General features: G+C 43.3%; 1 long non-coding RNA gene across 1 annotated transcript in view; it reads left to right on the top strand.

The window, feature by feature from the left end:
* The first annotated feature begins 6,048 nt into the window (after positions 1-6,048).
* Positions 6,049-7,983, top strand: part of LOC114619358 — a 7,000-nt gene continuing 5,065 nt past the window's right edge. Inside the window, exon 1 of the long non-coding RNA XR_003711131.1 lies at positions 6,049-6,162. This is a non-coding gene — a long non-coding RNA (uncharacterized LOC114619358). The remainder of the gene's footprint in view (positions 6,163-7,983) is intronic.

Below are 7,983 nucleotides of genomic sequence, written 5' to 3'. Positions count from 1 at the left end.
AGAGAGAGAGAGAGAGAGAGAGAGAGAGAGAGAGAGAGAGAGAGGAGATAGGGCAGTTTTACAGTTATACAGAGGCAGATTATAGAGGGACAACAACGTAAACACAGGTAAAAACAGAACAAGCCAGAGAATGAGAAGGAGCCAGAAGATTAGAACCAGTTGCTAGAGTTAGCTCTCTTTCTTTCTTTCTTTCTCTCTCTCTCTCTCTCTCTCTCTCTCTCTCTCTCTCTCTCTCTCTTTCTTCCTTTCCTTTATCTATCTTTCTTTTCTGGGTTTTCCAGACAGGGCTTTTCTGTGTAGCCCTGGCTGTCCTGGAACTTGATCTATAGACCAGGCTAGCCTTGAACTCAAGAGATCCACATGCCTCTGGCTCCTGAGTGCTGCAATTAAAGGCATGCACCACCACCCAGTGTACATTGAATTTCTAAAGCAGGAACATAACTTTATTCGAAGACAGGTTTCTTAAAGTGGAGACACAGATGACTAAGGATCATCAAGATGGTTCAGTGAGTAAAGGTGCTTGCTGCCAAGCCTGACTATGTGAGTTAGATCTCTGGAACTCACACTGTGAAAGAAAAGAACAGAGTTCCGAAAAATGCCCTCTTTACTCCATACATGAAAAAAAATTTAAATAAATGTAATTAACATTTTTTATAAAACATGACTAAGTTAAATGTTGTCTATAGCTTTTGCTACCCTGCCTAAGAATGGACAGTGCTCTGGGAATGGACCATGCTAGCAGCCTCCACCCAGCGAATATTGATTCTGTGGATGAAAAACACAGACACATATGTTGCTCAGTTTCAAGTTCCCTTATTGGCTCAATTGCAGGATGGCCCCAGTCTACCTTAGATAATGTACCCTTCCCAGAACTCCCGGCTCAGCACCTAAATCTGCGCTCAACTTTGGTTGCTCAGCCACCTTCAGTCCCAGCTCAACACCCCAACCTTCTACTTGTAGAAGTGGCCTGTGGCTGCTCCACCTGAGATCTCACATGGCTGGTTGGCTTTTCTCCCTCCCAAGCATGGCAAACTCTCCCTCTCCTCTCCTCATGTTTCCCAGTTTGCCTGTGGGGACCTGGAAGTCCTGCCTATTTCTTCTGTCCAACAGTTGGCCTATGGCATCTTTACTGATAGATCAAGAACCAATTGGGGAACAGGACCTTAGCATCAGAACCACCCCTAGAGTTAAAGAGCTCATTAGGATGAGACCCATCTCATCCAGTTAGTCTCCTTAATGAGAGAGAGCAGGCAAGACACAGACCTGGACAGACAAAGGACCATGTAAGAATACAAGAAGAGAGACATCTATAAACCAAAGAGAAAGGTATCGGAAGAAACGGAACTAAGATAATGTCAGGTTGATCTCAGATTCCCAGCCAATGGGGCTATGAGACAATGAATTTCTGCTTAGAAATTCACACACACCTGTGTGTGGTACTTTGCTATAAGAGTCCTAGCAAACTACTCTAAACAGTGGTATTTCAAGATGGTGTCTATTTTAGACAATGAAATAGATCAGATAGAGATTGCTGAGCAAGAAGTAACTAGCTGTTCTGCCTCTCTTTGAGTTTCTTGGTTCTTAATTCTTGTTCATGGTCAAACAGTAACTGTGCAGCCTGTGTATCCTGTGCACTTACCCCATACTTAACACAGCTAGAAGATGAACAGATGCCAAAAAACATATGGTGATCTTCAGAGTCTAGATGATACTAGACACACTGGCCATGGATGCATGCCAATGAGAGATTCCTTAACATAGTTGCCTCCCTAGGACTTAATGACCCCATTATAGTATGATTTACCTTCTTTAGTTGCTAGTTTGATTCTTAAGGTATTAGGTGAAACCATGTAAAATGGCCTTTTGATATAGATTTTAAAAAGTTGAGTAAAGCCAGGCAGTGGTGGCACACGCCTTTAATTCCAGCACTTGGGAGGCAGAGGCAGGCAGATTTCTGAGTTCGAGGCCAGCCTGGTCTGCAGAGTGAGTTCCAGGACAGCCAGGGCTACACAGAGAAATCCTGTCTCGAAAAAACCAAACAAACAAACAAAAAAAGTTGAGTAAATACAATGTGGAAACTACCCTGCTTTCTAGACCAAAAGGGAACATTACTGGAAAAAAAATCAGTAAAATCCAAACAAAGCATTTCAGAAAATACATACATGGCAATGAGACTTAAGTTTTTCCACATGTAACTTGACTATGTGATATACCAACCTTGGAGAAACTGGGTCAAAAGATGTAAGAACTCTTTGCAATTTTCCTGGTAACCCCACACACCTTAAGTTATTTCAGAATTCAAAATTTATCTTTAAAAGTGTTTGAATATTCATGATTTTACACGGTTGAGGCAAAAACCAGAGGTCTCATATGCAAAGCTGGCTGACACCTTTTGACTGCACAGCCGTGGGACTCACCATTGGAATTTAAGGGTGCCTCAACGTGATTGATGGACCTTTGTACTCTGGCGGCTCCACTCCTGGACATCTGGTTGGTTTAGTGAAGCATGAGACTCTTCAAGGAAAAAAGGCCAGGGGCCATTCCTGAGAGGCTGCTTCAAGACACTTGCTGACAACATGGCTTTTCTAATGAGACAGAGGTGAAGCCACTTTCTTGGAATGTTATTGGAATGACCAACCCCATCTGTCCTTGGCTGACTGGAAACTTATTCCAGGAGAAATATCCTCATTCCTCCTTCAGTTCAGGAGTCTCCTTTCTTCCCTATTGAGTCATGAGAAGATAGGGGAAGATGGTGCCTTATTAGTTTGGAAAGATTCTCAATTCTTGCTTTAATAGAAAAAAAAACTTTTCTCTCATTCTACCACTAAAAGTTGAAAATTAACTCTTAATCAGACCAAGATCAGCTGAGAGAATTGTTGGCATTCACTGGCAAGTGGCTGTGTTCACAGTTTTTAAGAATTTGTTGTCACTCTTCAAAAAAATGGCAGCATTTCCTGCTTGATGTCTCTTCTGCAATTAAAAGTTCACCAGTGGAAACCTCTGTTCTCTCTCAAAGGCCATGGCCTCTCCATCTTCTCTTAGCCCACGCAGTTCCTTCATCTGCTTGCTCACTCACTATAAACAGTTGACTTTGCCAATTGTTTTAGTTACTTTTTCTGGTGCTGTTGTGAAATACCCTGACAAAAGAAACCTAAGCCAAAAAAAGGGTTATTTGTGTTTTCAGTTTCAGGGTACAAGCCATCATAGCTGGAATGCCAAGGGGGCAGGGTTTGAAGTATCTGGTCACATCTCATCTACAGTCCACAGGCAGGGAAGGCTTTTGCTCAGATCACTCTCTCCCTTTTACTCATTCAGTCCAGAATCCTAGCCTAGGGAATAGTGCCACTCACTGTAGGCAGGCCCTCCCATCCCAGTTTAACCTGATCAAGATAATCTTCTACAAGCATGCTCTGAGGCTGGTGTCCCAGATGATTCTAGTTGACAGTTGAGACTACCTATCACACCACCCCAGCTGCTGCTGCTAAGTGCTATTCAAACTATGGCTAATCCCCTTTATGAGACAAAACAAAACACAACAATCCCCCAAACAAAACAAACAAACAAACAAACAAACAAGCAACACCAAAACGCAAATCTTCAGGGTTTTCAAAAAACAGCACTATAAGAAGAAAAAAGAAAAGGAAGAAAAAAGGAAGAAGAGAAAAAGAAGCAAGAAACAATAGAAATTTCTTACAGCAAACAATCAGAATATAATGTGTATAGTGGGGGGGGTGAGTCAGGATTATTGTATGATTTTTCTCAGCTGTGTTTGTGCTTGTGTTAGGTTACAATATAAAATATATTTTACCTGTGGGTAGAAATAAGAATCCTTAAAGTCAAGATTAATTAGAAAAGCATTTCATTACTCATATTTGCTTCCTGTATTTTAACATCACCCCTAGATTACCTGAAAGGGGTAGGTACTTGTTATATATGCCTATCTACAGAATTGAAGTACTCACAAAACCATGAATAGCCATAACAAACTCATAACAACAAATAAAAACATCCAATTGAAATGAAAGGAGAGGTAAAACTTTCAGATGCTTCTTGAACCTATTGTCTACCAAACTGTCTGGTTCTATAGTTTCTTTGTGGTAAATTAGATTATATTTAATAATTTATTTACATAGGCTTTATGTGTGTAGTATTTGGTAGAACATTCTGTGATGATGGAGATATTCTGAATCCATACATCCAATATGGTAACTACTAGCCACATGCCACATCCAATATGGCAGCCACTAGCCACATGCCACATCCAATATGGCAACCTCCAGCCACATTGCTAGTCTTTTGTACCTGAAATGCAGTTAGTATAGCCAAGGACTTGAATTTAAATTTAAAGTTAAATAACCAGACTTGGATAGTATGTACTATACTAAACAGCGTCGCTCTAGAAGAGTAACTAGAAAGAAGAGTAGTTTTTTTTTCATAACAGGGTCCGTTGGCCTGATAGAAATCTAGTGATGAGGTCAGAGCCGCCAGAGCATGAGGCTAGCATTCAGTCCTCTACAGTGTTTTCACTTGTGTTTTCTTTCTGTCAAGGTTACTGTTAACAGGTACTACCACAACCCATGACATTAGAAAGCCTTTCTGCCTTTTGATATCTCAAATTGGAAATTATTCAGGTAACTTGTGCGGGGTGAATGCTATGTATTAAAAGTTCTGAGGATGACGATTCAGGAACCATACTAGTAACTCTAAGAGTAATGATGAAAGAGACAAAAGTGGCCGCGCAGACTGTGACTCCTTACTAAGCACTCCGCTTGCCACCGTGATTAGCACTTTGTCCATCGAATTATCCTACTCACGGGCTGATGCGTGAGAGGTTAAGCTGCATCGTCACTTTGGTAATGAGCTTATGAAGTGCAGTGTGAACTCAGCTCTGTCTGATGGAAACCCAGTCATTAGCCACTATGGTCTCTAGAGAATGCTAACCAGTTGGGTGTCCGTTGACCCATTGTTTCCTGAATCCGGCCTTGTCCAAGTTGATAAACTCATGAGCAGGTTAGGGCCAGAGCCTGGGTCCTGTGATCCTGAAGTGTGTGGTCTCTGTGCTCCAACATTCCTAAGTACTGTTTCAGTCACATGGCAGGAACTTGCTTAAAGTCCCACTGAGACCTAGGCAGTTTTACTTTAGGGACCCTTTCTTCCATATTACTAAAAATTACATTTTTCCCTGCTAATACAAATATATTGAGGCTGGAGAGAAAGAATTCAATGGGGCTTACCACTACCTATAAGTCCAGCCCTGAGGGATCTAACTCTTCTGGCCTCCATAGGTACCTATATACTTGTGTACATATACCATAGATACACAAAAGCACAAAGACAGAAAAACAATTCCAGCTTAGACTCTTTTCTTCTACCTAAAGCTTTACTTATTTTCCCTTGTGCCTTAAAACAAAACAAAACAAAACAAAACAAAACAAAAAAAACTGGAAAGATTTCCATGTAGTAGGGTGAAGAATGGGCTCCTGCTCTCTGAAAAAAAGATGGCTACATCTTCATTTCCAGAACCTGTAAACCTTCAGGGGGTGACTAGGTCACAAGGACTTTGCCTGATGATTGGATTAAGCATTCGTGCAGTGAGGGGTTAATGACTCATCTCTAGCCCAGCAGCATCAGAAAGGCCAGCCGGTCTCCGAGTTTCATGCTCTCCTTGCATGGTGTGGATCCCTGCACTGCAGCGTCCTCATTAACAGCAAAGCTTGCAGGTCCCAGCTCCCACTCCCAGTACCTTTTGCTAAATAAGGCTTTGCTCATCCAAAACTACCAACCCTGGGAGCTGGGAGATGGTACAGTTGTGCAACCCACTTGCTTCGCAAATATGAAGACCTCAGACACCAGGTGAAAAAGCCAGGCATGATGGCTATGCCAGTAATCAAAGTGCTGGGGAGGGAGAGGGAGATAGACCCCTGCGGTCTACTGGCCAGACAGCCTAGTCTAATTGTTGATCCCAGGCCAATGAGAGGCTGCCTAAAAAGTGGGGGGTGGGGTGGGGGTGGAGGTGGCTCATTAATTAAAGTGTTTGTCATTCAAGCAGAACGACCAGAGTTCAGATCCCCTGAACCACAAATGCTGAGTGAGGGTGTGAAGGAGCAGCTCCATTGTAATGGAAACTGGAGAGACCTGAAGCAAGGTTACTCGTGAGACTGGGTAAGCACTGGCTTCAGTTGAGACCCATGTGCCAATCAGCCGGAGAGGGATTGAGGAAGAGTCCTGAGGGCAACCTTGGAAGCCCAGATTCACACCCACACATGCATATCACAGAGAGAGAAAGAGAGAGAGAGAGAGAGAGAGAGAGAGAGAGAGAGAGAGAGAGGAAAAGATAGCTTCTGAGAAACAACACCAGAGGTTGACTTCTGGTCTCTACACACCTTGTGTACATGCATGTTCACACACACACACACAGCCTACTCTGTGGCACTCAGTCATAAGAACAGAGAACGGACTAGGACACTTCCTCTTAGTAGTCACCCATCATTGTCTAGAAGCTCACATACTCCACACACACACACACACACACACACACACACACACACACACACCACCCCAGCACCAAAACCACTGTCCGTTGTTCCTATCTGCCCTCACTAACCTGAGTGATTCTGAAACTATACGAGCTGCATTTGGGAGAAGCAGAAGTGTCTGGGAAGGGGCCCCGAAGAAGAAGAAGAAAAACAGACCGAGACAAGGGGGAACTGGGAAGGAGCAAGGGCAGCAGTGACCCTGAAGATGCTGAGGAAGGAAGATGGGGTGAGACTGGAAAATGAAAACAGACATGCAAAAGAAGCTGGAAGGAGCAGTGGGTGGATGAGAAGTGTAGAGACCCAGGAGGAAAAGGGGAAAAGCAGAAACCAAAAGCAAGCCAGAAGCAGGCCTGAGAGCAAACTTCCTCTTCCTCCAGACCTGCTGCAGGACAGGGTTGACCTTGAAAGGTCAGAGGTCACCTGTGGCCATCTGTCTGCACCCCACACTGCTGCATGCCAGTGGGGGCTGCACACATGAAACATGGCAGAGAACAGTTTGACCATCTGGTCAGGGCTGCATCTTTCCCCTCCCTCCACACAAAGTGGTAGCTGACATTACTTCTTACCCTAACCCATGAAGTCCACAGCCAAAACTCAGAGGCCCCTGTTCAGTCTCAGGTCTGTTCTTGTGATTGAGCCGGTTATCTTCAGGAACAAGAGTAGAGGCTTACGCTTGTAGATAATCTCTCTTGTTTAGGGTGAGGCTTTTTGTCTAGGTTAATGTGTAGAGTCGGTTGGTACCGTTGACATGTTCACTGCTGGCTCTCACTTGTTAAGAGCTTAAGGGTTTGTGTGTGTAGTCAAGTGATAGGGATGCCCGCCTAGCATGTGTGTTAGGACCTGGCTTCAATCTCCAACACTGAGAAATAAATTTAAAACAGAAAAAGAGAAAGTTCTAAGTTACATGCAGACAGGAACTATACATGTTAAACACGAGTGTGTGATATGTGGATATACACAAGGATACATATACATCCATAAAGTATGTCTATATTCAGAATTCCAGGAAAATAAGAATAAATGTGCTCTTCATTAAACCCCAGAGTCCCATTTTATTTCTATTTTTTTTCCAGAGATTTATTTATTTCTAATTTATATGTGTCTGTATGCCTGCCTGTATGTCTAGGCATGTGCACACACTGTCCATGGAGGCCAAAATTCATGAGATCCCCTACAAATGGAGTTAGATGGTTGTTAGTGTCTGTGTAGGAGCTGGGAACTGAACCCAGGTTCTTTGGAAGAGCAGTCAGCAGCTCCTAACTGCTGGGCCATCTCTCTAGACCCTCTATTTCGATTATAGAGGAGATCCAGGTAGCTAAGCATGTTACCAGCACTTGGGAAGAGGACTATGAGTTCAAGGACAGTCCAGATTTTACACATGGAGAATAAAGGAGACAGACAGAGAGAGAGAGAGAGAGAGAGAGAGAGAGAGAGAGAGAGAGAGAGA

This window comes from Grammomys surdaster, unplaced genomic scaffold (genome assembly GCF_004785775.1).
Source record: "Grammomys surdaster isolate TR1022 unplaced genomic scaffold, NIH_TR_1.0 150, whole genome shotgun sequence".
Taxonomy (NCBI): Eukaryota; Metazoa; Chordata; class Mammalia; order Rodentia; family Muridae; genus Grammomys; species Grammomys surdaster.
Note: the sequence above shows the minus strand (reverse complement) of the source record. Positions and strands in the feature narration are given on the sequence as shown.